The 17,517-nt window shown below is 49.1% G+C and overlaps 1 protein-coding gene and 1 long non-coding RNA gene across 5 annotated transcripts in view; both read left to right on the top strand.

Annotated features, from left to right (window-relative positions):
- The window catches only part of Abcc4 (ATP-binding cassette, sub-family C (CFTR/MRP), member 4), a 225,165-nt gene that overhangs the window by 1,958 nt on the left and 205,690 nt on the right, over nt 1-17,517 (top strand). The window lies entirely within an intron of this gene.
- On the top strand, nt 8,158-10,797 carry Gm41247. The gene is made up of 2 exons (XR_874959.1): nt 8,158-8,199; nt 8,698-10,797. It is a non-coding gene; the product is annotated as a predicted gene, 41247 (long non-coding RNA).

Here is a 17,517-nt window from a genome sequence, read left to right as displayed (position 1 = left end):
TCGCGCGTGCGCCACGCGGCCTGCGGTCCCCGCCCGCACCCCACGCCCGTGCCGCTCTCCTCCAGGAGGGGCACGCGGGGACCGGTGGCAGACGCAGGTGGCGCCCACCCGAAACCGTGGGGATCCATGGGAGGTGCGGGGGTGCCCTGGAGGGCGGGCTCTGTATGCCCACCTTCGCTAGCTTCCCATCCCGGCTCAGGGCTTGCACAACTCCCTCACCCAAACTGCACCTCTTTATTTCTCTTTAAGCAGCAGTGAACAGATGGGCTTATCAAAAAGCAGCTGAAGTTAGAGTTCTGGGCGAACGCCAAACTCTGTTGTCCCCATGGCCTTCTGAAACACCTTACCAGACATCTTTCAGGTCCATTGATTGCCTGTGTGTGTGTGTGTGTGTGTGTGTGTGTGTGTGTAAGGAAGTTTAACTTCTAGGATCCCGTCTCTCCTTCTGGCCCCTCTGTGTGTGTCCTAGTACCTAAGTATGGCTGTGAGTTAAAAGGTCACTTTATTACGATGTTTTATTTAGTTACGAATGGGGACACTACTCTTGAGCAAGATCAACATGATGTTTTCCTCTTGACAGAAACGCAGCCATAGTGGAGTACATTTTCCCCTGTTAGATGGACTTTTCATTTCTGCCTTTGATGGCCATATCCCTCTTGGGAATGAGTTTCGGAAGCCTGTTGGGGGTCTTACCAAGATGTGTTCAGAGACAGGAGTCAAGGTTTCCATGCCTAAAACCACTGATGGGTTCCCTGATCTGGTCTCCGCCCCACCCCTCTTTTTGTAGGAAACAGGTGAAGAGGTTTAGATAGATGACATTCCTAAGTAGTTTTCCGCCTAGTAGCCTGGGCTGGCTAGTACACGCTTGGCTAACAAGAATAGTTTTTATTCCTTGACCTCCGCCATTTCATCTTCCTCACGTTCTAATGTTACCTTTTTAAAATGTGAAAACCTAGGGAGCTTCAGAGTCATTTACTACTGTTTTTAACTGCTGATGCAGTGTGTGCAGGATCCGATTTTGGACACTCGGTCAAGAGGAGCTTGCGGGAAGAAGGAATGTGGTGAAATGAATTTAAAAAAAAAATACATAACTCAGAGCGGGTGGGCTGTCTTGGTCTCCCGAGCTTTTGGCAATACACAGACCTCCTGATGATTTTCCTGTGAGCGGACTTTCAGAATGGAGGTGAAGCGAGAGCTGGGTGTGGGTGGCACATACCTCCAGTCCCTGTCTCTTGGAAGGCTAAGGTGGGAGGATGACTTGAGCAGCTATGGAGCTGAGACCAGCTAGGATAAGGTAGCAAGGCACAATCGGCTGTTGTTTGTTTGCTTGAGACAGCCTCACCCTGTAGCACAGGCTGGTCTGGAAGTCCTCGAATGCACAGCAATCTTCCTTACAGCCTCGGTTTCCACAGTGCTGGGATTATAGGTATGAGCCACCACATCTGTCAATACACGGTCTTAAACTATGTACGGAATAGCTGAGTGTGGTATCACAGCCTTTAAGCTGTCAATACCAGCACTGAGTAGGCAGAGGCAGGTGGACCCCTGAGTTCGAGGCCAACCTGGTCTATATTGTGTTACAGTCAGGCTTATAGATAGACTTTAAAATAAAAAAGGGTAATTATTTTACATTGCTGTCTGGGGTGAGTCCCATTTCTACTTCCCAGTTGGTGAGAAATTAGCTATTGCCTCTAGTTTATCCCTTGTGAGGGGGCTCAAGCTGAGGTACTTTGACTAACCCGTCTAGGATGGCAAAGCTACTGGCGTCCAGCAGGATCCAAACCTGGCTCTCAGGAACCACTGTACTTTGCAGTTGGTCCTCCCATGCATGAAGAAGGATTGCTCCCGTTCTTACAGCAGTTTCTCAAGGATGCTATTACAATTCCTGTCGTTGAAGATGCGTGTGAAGCATCTTTGGTCACTATGGTATCAGCTCTCACAGCAGGATAGTCAGAAGGGCAGCATCAGCATCACCTGGGAGCTTATGGGAAGATGCAGGATCTCCAGTGTCCCTGCAGACTGACCCAGCACAGCCAGAAGCATGGGGGTCCATGCTTTTCACAGGGGCCCGAGTGATGCTGACGAAGGCTGAGGCTGGCCCACTGGACTATGGCGCACCTCCTGTTAGCCTTGGCTTTCCAGTGTTACACTTTGCAGGAGGGCTGTGACTTGGTGAAGTCACCCGTGGCCTGCTTAACCAGTGTGTCATTTCTCTTTCTCTCTTGCAGCTGCCTTGCTGCAGATGGGAAACCCTCCTGCAAGCCCGGATTTTTTTTACCTTCTTTGTGGGGCGTTTGTTTTTCCGCCCACTCTGTGTCTGTTTTCTAGACTCTTGAGTTGGTAGCTGCCCAGCCAGATGATGACAGCCCATGCAATAAGCCTTCCTAGGATTTAGGTGAAATTGTAATACAGTTTGGACGTGGGCTGTCAATCAGCCTAGGACACCGGCTGGTATTGTGGCTGTCTCTTGCACGCATGTGTTCTTTCAGTGCACACGTTGGCAGGAGCACACGGACATTAAGTAAAACTGTAACCTGTCATGGATCCTTTAGCTGATATGGTGGACTTTACACTGTTGCCTTTAAGACATGATATTTTTCTGAGTGTAATTTTCCAGGCCTTTTGCTGTTGCTGAACACAGTGCATTCAACAGTTACATAGTATGTGTCCATGGCCGTATCTTTTGGTGTCCTCTCTTCCCTTTCTCAGGCTGTTGGTGTTGGGGATTGGAATAAGGCACTGTATAGATTAAACATGCACGCTACCACTGCCTATACCTCCAGCCTCATCCAGAGCTCTCTTTCTCTCTACCTCCCAGGATCATCTAGATTCCCTGTGCATATTTTTTTTAGCTATTGTGTTAATGACAAAGGATGCTAGGGTTTCTTTTTTGCAGCTGCTGTAAAATAGGCACCAGTTTTGTTTTGTTTTTTTGTTTTCTTTTTCTTTTTCTTTTTTAGATTTATTTATTTATTATATGTAAGTACACTGTAGCTGTCTTCAGACACTTCAGAAGAGGGAGTCAGATCTTGTTACAGATGGTTGTGAGCCACCATGTGGTTGCTGGGATTTGAACTCCAGACCTTCGGAAGAGCAGTCGGGTGCTCTTACCCACTGAACCATCTCACCAGCCCTTGTTTTCTTTTTCAACACAGCACATTTTCCTACCACTGTTTATTGAGCAGTTTGTCATACCCGTCATTAGAAACAAATGGTATAACTTGTGAAATACTGTGTCCAGCCAGGTCGTGGCTGACTGCTCCTCTTTAGTTCTAGTAACCCTGGAGTTAGAGGCAGGTGGATCTCTGTGAGTTTGAGGCCAGCCTGGTCTACAGAGAGAGCTCCAGGACAGCCAGGGCTATTACACAGAGAAAACCTGTCTGGAAAAAAAACAAACGAATGAATGAATGGAATACTGTGTCTAGCCGGCTATGAGAATGTCCAAGCCCCAGTCTCTCCCAAGGGTGTCCTTCTCCCTGCTGCCCCCTGGTGTTTTCACCAACGTCCAGGAAGACCTGTGGGTGTCCTCTGTATTCCTAGGCCAGGCCTCCTCCTACCCAGGAGGTCTTGGGATTGCAGCAGCAGATGGAAGGTAACCAGAGAGGCGCTTTCCCAGGGTGCCAGTGTCAAGGGACTCCAGGGGACTGATGCATCTGGCCCCAGAGAGTAGTTAAGCCCTTGTTCTCCTATAGCTGACTGTGTCTCTGCTCAGAGATGTCGTGCTGCAAAGCCATGTGACAGGACAGACTCTCTGGGGACTGGGCTGAGAACAAGCTTGTGACTTGCAGATGAAATGCAGATGGCTTAGGAAGGTTGGCTGAGGGGCACTCCATCACGGCACAGAAGTGCCACGTATTTATTTATTCATTTTATTCTGTGAGACAGGATCATTTTTTAGCCCAAGCTTTGGGTAGAGAACTCTCCCAGCTCACTGTCTTGAGTGCTAGGATTATAGGTGTGAGCCATATCTTGCTTGGTAGTGTTTAATTTTAACCAGAGGCATTTTGGTACCATATTTTGAGTATTTTTATTATCACACTTGCACACTCCCCCACCACACTCATACATTACACACATATGTATAAACACACACATGCAGAAATACACATACACATGAGCACACAAACATACACACATGAGTATAAAAACACTCATACACCCATGAGCATACACTCACAATACCACACATATGCACATGCACACACATATATTTGCCCCCCCCCCGCCGCGCCCCCATGCACAGACAACATTCCCTTTTACATACAACACAGGTACACATATACATGGACACATACTATACACATGCATAACTCAACCCACAACCTATAACACACACACACACACACACACACACACACACACACATGCACACACTCCTACTATGGCACCTGTGTGGAAGTCAGAGGAAATCTCTCTGTCTGCTTAGTGAGTCTGGGGTTGAACCTCAAGGAAGTCATCAGACTTGGTGGCAAGCACCTTTATCTGCTGAGCCATCTCATGGCCTTGCTGGTATTAGGCAGAGTGCCAGGTTTCTGGAATGAACAAACAAACAAACAAACAAACAAAAAAACCCTCCTGCCCGCCAGAGTAGAAAGGAAAGTTTTAGACTCACTTAAAGATTAGCCTTTTAAAGACATCTTCATATTGCGTAACACAAGAAGACCACTGGATGCAGAAGTCATCAGAGTGGGAGTTTCATGCCTGGATAGTAAATGTCATATTTACCTGCCTCAGTAATAGTCCTTGGACATGGTTTTGAAAGTGTAGGCCATGGGTCTCTTGTAGCGTCCCCGCTGTGAGTCCTCAGGAACTCTGGCCCTAGTGAGTCTGGGTGGGTCCTGGGGATCTCTTTTGCTGGCTACTGCTTCTAATATCCTCGGAGGACACCTTGAGAGGCCGTGTTGGGACCTTGAGCTTTAACAATGGTGATCACTAGCACATATACATTTTGTTCCATTCAGCTTGTTATCTTCCAGAAGTTTAACCCTCAGTCTCTCAGGCAGACATTATCACCCTTCTTTAGGGGAGGCAGATTGAGGTCCGGTCCGGAGGGGGTTGGGAAATGCCTCAGTAACCTCGTAGCTTGGAGGTGGGTGTGTCACAGCTGAGACGCTATCTGGATCATCAAAACATGTCATAGGTGTGCCCCATCGAAAACAGAGGCACTCGCTCAGTATCTGTCTACCTGCTGGGCTCTGCTGGGCTGGTAGAAACGTTGGCTGGCTGGATGAATGTGTGTGTGTGTGTGTGTGTGTGTGTGTGTGTGTGTGTGTGTGTGTGTGTGTGTGTGTGTGTCTGCTGACTTGATCAAGCAGGCCTCTTGGTTGTTAGTGAATGAGTTTGTTTTTCACATGTGTGTTCGTCTTCAGCATGTTTTCTCCTGTGCTGGCTTGTTTTATGTCAACCTGACTGACACATGTTGTAGTCATCAGAGACGAGGGAGTCCCAGTAGAGAAAACGCCTCCATTAAGGTCAGGCTGTGGGCTAGGCTATAGGGCATTTTCTTCATTAGTGATGGGCAGGGGAGAGCCCAGCCCATTGTGGGTGCTGCTATCCCTAGGCTGATGGTCCTGGGTTCTATAGGAAAGCAGACTGAGCAAGCCAGTAAGCAGCATTTCCCCCCATGGCCTCTGCATCAGCTTCTGCCTCCAGGTTCCTGCCCTGTGTGAGTTCCTGTCCTGACTTCTTCAGTGCCGAACAGTGATGTGGAAGCATAAACTAAACACACCCCTTCCTCTCCAAATTGCTTTTGGTTTCATGTTTCATCACAGCAGTAGAAACCCTGACTAGGACACCTCCCGTCCATCTGTAAGGTTGAATTGCTATTTGGTTGTTAGCACCATCGTCTGTCTAGTTATTAAGGCATAAACTCTCCGGTCATCCTTGTTTAAACCATTACCCCTGGCATCAGATTCTACGGTTGGACTTTAGGCATGCCTGTGGAGCCGTTTCATCCACCGATTCATTCACACGCTCACCAAATGTTGTTGAGGATCCTCAGAGACACTCCTCAAGCCTGGCTGTGGCTTTAGTTTTTTCTTTTTAAAAATTAGATGGAAGGAAAATCACTGTAGAACAAACTGGGGTCATCCTGCTCAAAAACCTCCCCGGCCTCCTCCCGTTGCTCTCAAGAACAAACCATAATTCACATTCAGTTCTGTGACTCCAGATGGGGCTGTGACCCACAGTTCAGCTGTGGCTTAGAGCAGGCTCTGCCAGTCACTTTCTGCAGAGGGTACACGGTGCGTCCTTCAGGCTCTGCTGCGTGCGGTCTCTCTTGCAGCGAAGGACTCGTCTTATTTGTACGTGTCATCCTCTTATTTTTGATCATTGAGCCGGGAGGTCTGCTGCCAGATTTATTTCAGGACCCAACAGGAAGAGGTTCCAGGGTGTCTCCGAGGGCAGGATGGAGATGCTGCCGAGTGAGGTGGTGAAGCCCCGAGAGGAACGGTCAGAGCGCATGGTTAACAGAATGTGCAGATCCGTGGAACAGTTCACTGGCTGCTCAGTCTACAGGGTTTGTCCTCACATAATATCCTGCTTCATCTCTGTTTTTGTTCGTGGCATTGATATCAGAGCTGAGCAGCTTGTTGCTGCCATTCAAAGGTTTTAGTTGGAGGACTGACTAGAAAGGAACAGGTTTGGAGAATGTCCCCCAAGGTGTGGCAAGCCACTTGCCAGCACTGTATGGGAGATTACATTTTCTACGAGTGTCAGAAGAGACCACATCACCTGCCCCGTGGGAGTCCAGAGGTATCGGGTCTCCGGGTTGGTCATTCCCTATGAGGAAAGTGGTTGGCGTGTTGGCAGGATTTACTTTGTACAAATAGAGGCTGGTTGTTGGTGTTGGGTTGCAGATCCTCAGATTGTTTCCGTCTGTTGTCTACTGATGGGAATTATTTCTTCTTCTCTAGGTTTTTGAGATAGGGTCTTATCTGCCCAGGCTGGCCTTGAGCTACCTTGTGGTATTACCGAGGTCTACTACGCCCAGCGGGTGGAAATTATTTCTCTGAAGGCTACCAGCCTGTTGCTACATTTCCTTTAACGTTTTGGTGGCAGTGGGATTGAACCGAGGGCTTCACATAAGCTAATGACACGCTCTGTACCAAACTGCAGCTCCAGCCCCCCATTAAGTTCTTTCTAGTTGACACTGGCAGCCCGCTCTGAGGCTGAACTGCCTGGGTAGCCAAAACAACCATAACAAAAGGAAACTGAAGAAAAACCCAAGGCTAGCACATCCCTAGGCCAGTTTGAATCCTAATTTTGGGAAGCATCACTTAGGCGTAAAATAATTTTAAAAGGCTCCTTCAGTTTTTGATGGACAGCGAAAGCCAAGAACCACAGGCTACAGCCTCCCCTGAGTCAGTGAGCTTCTCTGAGTCACCCTCACCCCCCATTCCATCTCAGCTCCCTCTCTCCCAGGACTTGCCCACCTCAAGGTGTGGGGGCTGTGGCTGCGCAGAGCTTAGCCCTGTGTTGCTCAGCAGGTGGCAGTGGGGGGCAGCAGTCCCTGTCCCAGGGGTCTTGGGGATGGTGGGCTATTTGATCCTTATAGGAACATTTTGTGGAGAATGGCTCTTCCGCACAGTGAGGAAAGGGAGGCTGGAGAGACCAGGAAACATCCGGTGGGCAAGATGAAGCTGGGAGCTGAGTCGGGGTACTAACCGGAGAGCATGCACCGGAATCTGTGTTTCTGTGATCATCTCCTTAGCCTGTTTTCCTGTTTCTACGTGATGGTGGCAGTAAATGGATAGAGACCAAAGTTAGAGGGACCTTGGTGGAGAGGAAGTGCCAGCTATGCAAAAATATATACATTTTCCTATGTAAAACGAGCATAAAATTGCTCGTGGAATACATTGCTCTTAGTCTGTAGGTCTGTATGGAGTGTCAGTTAGTCAGGATGTGAGTGGGATCCAACTGGCCAGCCCTGTTAATGTCGCCTCTTCAAGGACTCTTCACCAGCCAGCCCGTGTGCACAAGGCTGTATGCAAGGCGTGCATCCTGTTTGACTTTTGTGTGTTAAAAGATTTGTTTTTTATTATTATTATTTTTGTTTGTGTGTTTTTGGTTTTGCTTTTGCTTTTTTGAGACAGGGTTTCTCTGTGTAGCTGTGGCTGTCCTGGGACTCACTGTGAAGACCAGGCCGGAATCAAACTCAGAGATTCACTTGCCTCTACCTCCGGAGTTCTGGGATTAAAGGTGTGTACCACCAACACCCTGCATTTTTTTCTTTTTAAAATTATTTGTACTTAGGTGCTTCTGTGAATAGATATATGCACTTGTGTGCAGGTGCCTGGGAAGCCAGGGGTGTGGATTCCTGCTGGGCCCCTCAATTCCTGTCCTCTGTGAGAGCAGCACAGACTCCCCACTGCTGGGCCATCTCTCCTGCCCTGGTTTTTGTTTGTTTGTTTGTTTGTATATTAGAATTCAAGTGAGGGGGCTGGAGAGATGGCTCGGCGATTAAGAGCACTGACTGCTCTTCCAAAGGTCCTGAGTTCAAATCCCAGATACCACATGGTGGCTTACAACCATCCGTAATAAGGTCTGACGCCCTCTTCTGCTGTGTCTGAAGACAGCTACAGAGTACTTAGAATTAATAATAAATAAATCTAAAGAAAAAAATTCAAGTGATATCTATTTATTTACTTATTTATTTATTTTCATTCATTCATTCAATCATTCATTCATTTTCACTAGTGGGTCTCTGAGCACAGCCCTGCCTATCCCGGAAGTCACTCACTGTGGAGATCAGACTGACCTTGAATTCACTGGACCTGCCTACCTTTGTGTACACCTCCGGCCCAGCTCTTTGTCCCGTTTTGAATAACAGAAGGGAGCCGGTTTCCTGTTTAAGCTGGTAGGCTTGGCCTCTAGACTCCAAGTGTATTTGGAGGCGCTCTGTTGCTCATCGACATTCCGGGTTTTCCATGGTAAGACCGACCCTGCCATCCTAACAGGTGCCAGCCTGGTAAAGTACGTGCAGGTGCGTGGGAAGGATTGCAGCAAAATTAACTTCCTCTTCCGCTTTGATGTGGTGCTGTGATTTGAACCCAGGGCCTTGTGCATTCTAGACAAGCCCTCCACCACTGACCTAGATTCTCAGTCAAGAGGTGGCAATGGACCAACCCATCTGTCACAACCAGGCCCCTCCTGCATTCAGACAACACGGAGGCTTGCTTGCCAGGTGGCAGGTGGCATTGTATGAATCCTCTTAACTGCCTCAGGTGACGGAGCCTTTTTTGGAATCTTTGTGACTTACCAAGAAAATACCTCCTATTTAGAGATGAACTCTCTGGGTTCAGAGACGGGTGTTCCCTCGTTCACCTCTCAGTACGCAGTTGAGCCACTTACCTATCTTGTGCTGTATCGGCAATCGCAAAGGATTATTTTAGTTTTAATCTGGGCTGCTTGGATTTAGAATGGCTGCTACCTGTCCGTAGGAGCGAGGAGCTCGATGGTGTCATATGCCAAACCCGAGCTAGGAGACACAGAGTTCTCCCAGACAATTACGGGACCACGCTGGAAGACTCTCGTGGAAGACTCTTTGTGAGATATCTAACCTTCACTGTCAACTTGACTGGATTTTAAGTTACCAAGATCGGGGAGACCCCTCTGGTTGTGTCTCTGGGGGCAGGCATTCCCAGACGTGTGGTTACCTTCCGTGTGGTATCGCTATCCGTGGGCTTGGGAGAGGTAACAGAGAGAGAAGGAAAACCAGTCTAGAGCTGGCATCATGGCAACCCAACACCTACCCCATTCCGGGCTGGCCGTAAAGTGAGCCGGTCTCCACCATTTGACTTCTGCTGGACAGCTTGGACAGCTTCCTGCTTCCTCAAGCTGAGTTGCACCTGGCACCTGGCAACCACGCCTCCCTTTTGTCTGAATGCAGGAATAGCTCGTAGTCCCAGTAGTCCCATCGCCACCTCTTGATTGCAGCTGTTCCCTGAGTGATCCATCTTCCCCTTCACACCTCAGGCCTTATCTTTACTCAGTCAGCCTTGCTGTTTCTGCTGCCCGCCTTGAGGCTTCTGATACCGTCTCCATTGAGATTTGATGTGCTCAGTGGCATGAGCCCCAGGTAGCATGTCCTGTCTGATCCCTGTAGCTCCTAGGAGTGGCTGTGAGGTTTCCCAGTCACTCCCAACCTTTGCTGACCATTCCTTCAGTGCACAGGCTCTGTGTCCAGGGCATGCGGCTGAAGATGCCCACGCCCTGTCTTACTCAGTCTTGTGGACCCGCTGAGTCGGGGGCTGCGTTTGGGGAAGCTGCTGTCTGTTTCCTTTTCCTTGCGTAGAGCTCGCTATTGGTAGGAGCTGTTTAACTAACCCTTTTCTTTCAGTCCCTTCTCCCCCTCCTTTAGCTATTTATTTGTTGAGTTTCTACTTCTATTTTTTAAATCAACATAGACAATAAGTGTCATTAGTCATATTCACCCATCCATACCTCTCTCTGTGCCTCCTTGTCCCCGCCTTGTCTCTGTTCCTTGCTGTCCCATTTCCTCGTTACCCTCCCCAGACCTTTCCCTCCATCTCATAGTCCTCTTTCTGGGTTTGGGCCTCTGCTCACGCTCTATCCTACACGTGCACATATAGAAACATGTAAAGCTGGGATCTGCATTCATGTGTGCGTTACAGTTGGCATCACATGTCAACCTGACTCACCTGGAAGGAGGGACTCTCAAGTGAGGAATTGCTCTCATCTGGTTGGCCAGGAGGCATGCCTGTGGGACATTTCCTTTACAGTAGTTGAGGGCATGGGGGCCCAGCCCACTGTGGGTGGTACAGTCCCTAGGCAGTTGGGCCTGGGTTGTAATAAGAAAGGGAACTGAGCAAACCTGTAAGTAGTGTTCCTCCAGTGTTGCCCTAGGACACTCTTGTCTTGATGTCCCTCCATGCTGGATTCTAACCTGTACGCCGAATCAAATCTTTTCTCCCCTAAGTTGCTTTTGGTCATAGTATTTAGTTAAAGTAACAGAAGCAAACTAAAGCAATGTATTTTTCTTTCTGGGTCTGGGATACCTAAATAAAATATAGTCAGACCCATCCATCTTCCCGAAAAGTTCATGATTTACTTTGTCTTTATAGCTGGATGAAATCCCACTGTCCAGGGGAACAACATTTTAGGTAGGGGTTATGTAAGCGTCTTCTAAATATTAACATAGTAACCTCTACCACCAGCCTTTGGAGTGGTGAATACTGCTCTTTTCCAGGGTGAAGCAGACTGTGAGCAACAGAGTCCGCTCAGCCCAGCCTCCTCTGCTGAAGTGCATCGTGGTGTCCAGGTTTACCCTTACCCCAGCTCACGAACCCAAAGGGAATACTGAGTTGTAGCAGAGCGAGTGAGCCACCTGTGGCGCCAGCAGGGTCTGAGCTGGCTCACCTCTTTCATAATAGTGTCCATTACCCCAAAGCCAAGTCAGAGGTTAATGTTTACAACGCTGGAGATGTTAAGACCTTTGTCCGGGGTCACAGCCAAACTGCAGCAGAGCAAGACCCAACTCCCCCAGACCTGGAGATCTTGAAGTTAATCTAATCTACTGCTTGTCTGCATGAGATGTGGATAGACACTGGACACTTGCTGGCCTGATAGAGGAAAAGTGGACACAAACACCTGAAAGCTTGCTCTTGGTGAAAGATGTCCGAGGGAGGGTGACCAGGAGTAGTGGGTGGGTTCTCTTAAGACTCAGCCTGGAAAAGGCCTCAGATCATGGAGAGAATGTAGCCACTTAGCGGGGCTGTGAAGAAGCCGCTTGTCCTCAAGATCAGAGCATTTTGAAATTAAGGGAGGGGGGATCGGAGCGTCTCTTTCAGAGTTGAGCACACCAATGTCGGTCTGTGCCGTGGTCCCATGTAACTAGGGCTATTGGACCTGGAGGTATAGGCTCCTCAGTGATGGTTCTCAGAGAACTTCTGACACAGGAAAAGTGGGCAGATGCTGAGGCTGTAAGGCTGGTGGGGGAGCTGGGCTCTGGATGTGGGGCCCCAGACTGTGGTCAGTCTCCCAGGAGATTGCTGCACACCCGAAAGTTGAGGAGCCGCAGAAGGCAGGGCCTTGAGAGCTTTGATCCCGTTCTGAAGGTTTCACAGAAGCAAAGCAGGTGTGGGGCATGCTTACAATTCCAGCATCTGGAGGCAGAAGATTTTTGTCTCAAAACAAAACAATACCCAAACAAAAACAATCACTAAAACAAAACAAACAACAACAACAACAACAGATCCCCACATGGTGTCTATGACCCACCATGGAGAGAGAGAACTGACTCCTGAGGTTGCTCTTTGACCTCCACTCCCACCACATAAGATTTATTTTAAATGAATACATGTTTTTTAAAAAAGAGAGAAAGCTTTCCTTCACTGCTCTTTTCCCTCAGCCCCCCCCCCCCCCCCCCCCCCCCCCGCTTCTCCTCTTAACTAAAAATGGCTGCCCTTGTGGCTGTAATGAGGGCCTCCAACTGAGTCACGGCCTGCTTCAATGACCTCACAGCTGGGCATTAAATAAGCACTTGGTAGAATCATGGGCGAGCGCGCGCGCGCGCGCACACACACACACACACACACACACACACACACTTTGCAAAATGCCACATAATTAATTATTTTCCTTATTTTCCTCTCTGCTGCACAGCACTTCCTTTATGCACATGCTAACAGGTGAAACTTCCAAAGGCTTAGACTCTCACACCTGTGGCACACTGATAATCTCTCCTCTAGCCACTATAAAGCAACAAAACCGCCAGTCACAGTCGAGACCTATTTAACTGATTTAGGGACCATGATGGACCATAGCCACACCAAGCAGACCCCTCTGCTGTGAGAAGGTACCACTGAGGACCCCTGGTCACCTGTCTTCCCGTCTTAGATCCTTCCTCCTCCATAGACCTGGCTCCGTCTCCCTTGCTGCTTGTTATTCTGTAGGACAGGGGACTCCCAGAACCCATTAAGTTGAATGCCTAGCCCCCTAGTATTGTAGACTGTGATTGTACTTTGAGATAAGATCTCTAAAATAGGTAATTAAGAGTGAATTGTCTGATTGTGATAAACTTTTTAATTCAAGGTTAGTGTCCAGATTTCCTCTTTGTATTTGTGGACACTCCATACCGTGGACATTTATTTGGATGCCGGGAATCAGAGAGGATCACGTCAAGACGCTGGGTTGGGGTGGGAGTGCGGGGGTGGTGGCGGTGGTGGGGGCCACACCTAACAGGAAGTAGAGGCCTCAGAAGAAACCAGCTCAGATGCCACCTTCATCTTGCTTTTCCAGCTTCTGCAACTGGGAGGGAGTAATTCTCTCTTCGTTTGCAGCCACTTGGACTGTAGTTCACAGTAGCCAGGGCAGATGAATGGAATCCACATGCCTCCCAGAAGCCACGGATACATGAAGTGTCCCGTTGTCCTTAGCTGGGGCCGTTGTTCTGACCTGTCCCCTGTCTGCTGAGCTTGCCTGAGATTCTCCCTCTGTCTCGGCAGCTCTCACCACACAGCTTCTCCCTTTCCCTTCAGAGTTCACGAGTCAGGTTCTGCTGTAATTCCAGAACGTCTTCCGACGTGGAACCGACTCCCAGCCACCCTTCAGAACGCTGTTGTTGATTAAACTGAAGAAGGAAAGCTCTGTCTCTGGACAAGCAGTCTCAGTGTTCTAAGCAAATTATAGCTTTTGAACCTGGGTCACTGTTATTGTTGGTCCTGGTCCCCCGGCGCCTGTGGGGTGTGTCGTGTGTCTTTGCAGGAGGCTGTCCGGTGTGTATGCTTTTTTGTGTTCTTCCAGGCTATGAACCAACATGGGCTCATACTCTGCAGTTTCTCTTCAACATGCAAATGCTCCAGACTGGTTTGCTTTGGGGAAAACCCCAGTCAAGTCCTTGGGGGATCCGATATTAGCAGTGACGAAAGAAAGAGAGAGAGAGAGAGAGAGAGAGATGGCTCCATTGTGCTCTTTGGCTGCCCCCAAATCCTCTGTCCTGTGCTCCTTTAAGTATATAGCACAGCACTGTTTTTCCGGAAAGTGTTTGTAAAGGGAAGATTAGTCCCTTGGGTTAAGGCAGAACAGGGTCTCTCGTCTTCCCTCTCTCGGGTGGATGGCTGGCCACTTCTGCTGCCAACTGTCCCCTAGTAAGATGAAGGCTTTTGAAGGGAAATTCCACCAAGCAGCCCCATCATCTCTGCTCCTTGGGAGGGATTCCTCACTTGGGAGGAGGAGTTTCATTTTCTAAGAGTCCCTTCCAGGAAGGATAAGGTGCAGCCGGACAGGATTTCCCACAGAGCTGGTAGCTTAGGGGCATGGGAGAGGGAGTTAGTGGCCTTTGATTTCTGGGAATTGACTTCTTTTAAGGGCAAACCTCGGTGCTTAAGTGTCAGCTAGCACCGAACATTGTCAGGATGCGGGAAAGGCCGGCAGCCATGATGGTTTTTTGATGGTCCCTTCAAACCTTGACTGGCCAACTTTAGATGACCCTGAAGCCATTGTGAGTCCCTGTGGAAGGCTGCCAGATGCAACTCTTTTAGGGTCTCCAGCAAAGCACGCAGTGTGCATTTCATTTCCTCTCTCTCGGGTCCGGAGATCCATTTCCTGGTAAGCATTTCAAGGGAAGAGAAAGCTGAACTTGAATGAAAATTTTAAGGATTCCAGTAGCAAGTGTCGTGCCTGCAGTGTCCTTCCTGAGGAGTAATTTGGAGTCTTAGGCAAGAAGCAGCCTGGCCCTGTGTGTCCCGTAGCTCCCCAGGAACTGGCATTGGCAGTGGGCAAGTGTTAGTTAGCCCAGACTTCCTCCCTGGGCCTTACTTCCGTAGGCCTTCTCTGACACAGGCGTCTCCCGTCTCTGTACTCGAGGCTTTTTTTTTTTTTCTTTCTTCCTTCCTCCCTTCAGGCTGTCGAGATGGCTCAGAGGTTAAGAGCACTGACCGCTTCTGCTGAAGGGACTGAGCAAGCAGAGTTGACCAGAGAGAGCAGAGGTCCTAAATTCAATCCCCAACAACCAAATGAAGGCTCACAACCATCTATACAGCTACAGTGTACTCATATACCTAAAACAAAGAAACAAAGAAACAAATCTTTTTTCCTTCCTTCACACCCAGCAAATTGACCCGTGTTCCAACATCCACAAAAACCCGTGCCCAGTGAGGCTGTCTGGGCTGTAGGTTGTGGGTCACCTTTTCTCCAAAGGCAGAGGTGTCTTACCCCGCAAGAGTGGCTTCTGAGATCTGTAAGGGATGCAGACCTTGCAGGCAGCTTTCCTAAGGGAAGGGAGAGTGCCATCCGTAACCTGGTTAGTGGCTTGCCACCGGCAGCAGTCTTCTGTCTCCAGCTGAGGACACTGTGCACTGTGGCACGGAGGGTGAGGTGCTACCAGCCGCAACCTGAACAAAAGGGACGGGCGGGGTGCCCAGTTCCCGGCTGCAGCAGCTCCAAGTCCAAGGCTGGGAGAGAGATGTGCTTATGATGGGCTTCATGCACAGTCGGTACGGTCAGAGAACAGCTTCCTGTGGGATGTGGTGGTTTACTGTGCACAAGTTGTGCTTGCCTGCCCCAGGTCCCCCCAAAGTGCAGTTTCTGAAGCATGCATACCACACTGCACAAACAGCCAAACTCAGTTTCTCACCCGCTGCCAGATTCCTTAGAGATCTGGCGTCTGTTTTGATGGTAGGGGGAAGGGTCAGTGCTTTCTGTACCAGAGTCTCCTGTGGGTTTGTGTTCTTATGTGATGCTTATGCTGTGTGTGTGTGTGTGTGTGTGTGTGTGTTAGGAATTATACCTACAGACTCCCGAATGCTGGCAGACACCCTACCATGGAGCCACACCCCAACCATTACTCCTCTTTTTAAAAGGAAGTGGTCACTTCGACAGGCTCTCTCTCCTTGCTCCTTCCCCACAAAGGAGGAAGACAACCCTGCCCTGATTTACCATGAAATCCAAGGATCATGGGAATGGATGGTTATCTGAGATGAGAGCTAACCTCCCTCCCTCCCTCCCTCCCTCCCTCCCTCCCTCCCTCCCTCCCTCCCTCCCTCCCTCTCTCCCTCCCCCTTAACTCCTCTCTATGTCTTCTAGGCTGGCCATGAGCTTGATATGTAGTTGAGCCTGGCTTTGACTTGATCTTTTTGCCTTCACTTCCTAACTGCTGGGGTTAAAGGTGTGAACCAGCTTTCCCTTACTCTGTTAAAAATCCTTTCCCTCCTACCAGGTGACCTGGTGCACTTGGGAGTATCCTTGCCAAGTATCCTTGGCTTTTGGGGCTTGCATCCTGACCTGTAGACCGGATAATGTAGATATCTGGTATATGCTTTACCAGGGTTAACAATAAATGACAACTTACTGCTTTTTGAGCAGGTATCCTCAAAAATGAACTAATACAACCATTGCTTTTTTTTTATGTAGGATAATGGCTGTTTATAGTAGTCATCTGAATTGGTCAGTTGTGAGGTTCAATGGAACATGGGGGTGGTGGTGGGGTGACAGGTACCTAAGACATCCATGTGTAGTCCTGTCTCCTGGAGCCAGGGGGTGGGGGTGGGGTGGGGCCTGGGGGTGAAAGGGGGTGAGTTTAGCCAGTGATTAGAAGTGAGCAGCTGGCTTTAGAGGCTAGAGGCCGGGCAAGCATAGTGCTCAGACAAACTCAGGGGAACTGCCAAGTATCCAGGTTTCAAAGACACCCTGAGAGGCCGGGAGGCCTCTGGGACCTCAGGTCTCTGTGTTCTTAGTTAGCTGAACCACCTGGCTGTTCTGTTGGGGTGACATGTTTGGTGCCAACACTTGCCTATGTCCTGCGGTGGGCAGTGTGAGACACTGGACCTGGGAGACTCCTGAAGCCTTGGGGTCTGCTCAGGGGGCAGAGTCGGGCAGTGAATTCCGATGTTAGGAGTAAGTTTGTGTTCAAAAAAGAAGGAGACCACACTCCAGTGCAAGTGTCCAGACAAGGCCAGCTGTCCTTTTGATCAAGAGAGTGTTCCCTGGAGGGCAAACAAAGACAGACAATAAGTGTATTTAGATTTATTGTAAGGCAGGTTGTGACTGCCATTTCCCCTTGGCTGGGGTCCAACCTCACAGCTGGGTAGTCTGAAAAACCTGCACACAGGTAATGAACGAAGGGGAGGGAGGCACACTGCTCCAAAGAGAGCCTTTGTGCAAATAAGGGCTTTAGTGTGTATGTGTGCGCGCGTGTGTGTGTGTGTGTGTGTGTGTGTGTGTGTGTGTGTGTGTAAAACATTTGCATAAAAGTCTTAACCAGGCAGGAGAGATAAAATGACTTGAATCTCGTGTCCTAAACACAGTTCTATAGCATTTGACAGAAGAGACTCTTACTTGGTATTTTCTTCCCTTTGGTGTGTGGGAACTCCGTGTCTGAGGGCCTGGGGTTCGGGGTGAGTTTGCTCTAGTTGAGCAGTCCTTCCTTCTTGGTCATGTTCTCTTTGAGTTAGGATCTTGTTTTGTTGTTGTTGCCTTTAAATGTGTATGGGTATTTTGTCTACATGTATGTCTGTGCACCACGTGTGGTATGTATGTGCATTGCCTGTAGAAGCCAGA

The sequence above is a fragment of the Mus musculus genome, chromosome 14 (assembly GCF_000001635.26).
Source record: "Mus musculus strain C57BL/6J chromosome 14, GRCm38.p6 C57BL/6J".
NCBI lineage: Eukaryota > Metazoa > Chordata > Mammalia > Rodentia > Muridae > Mus > Mus musculus.
This window is presented reverse-complemented; position numbering and strand designations above follow the sequence as displayed.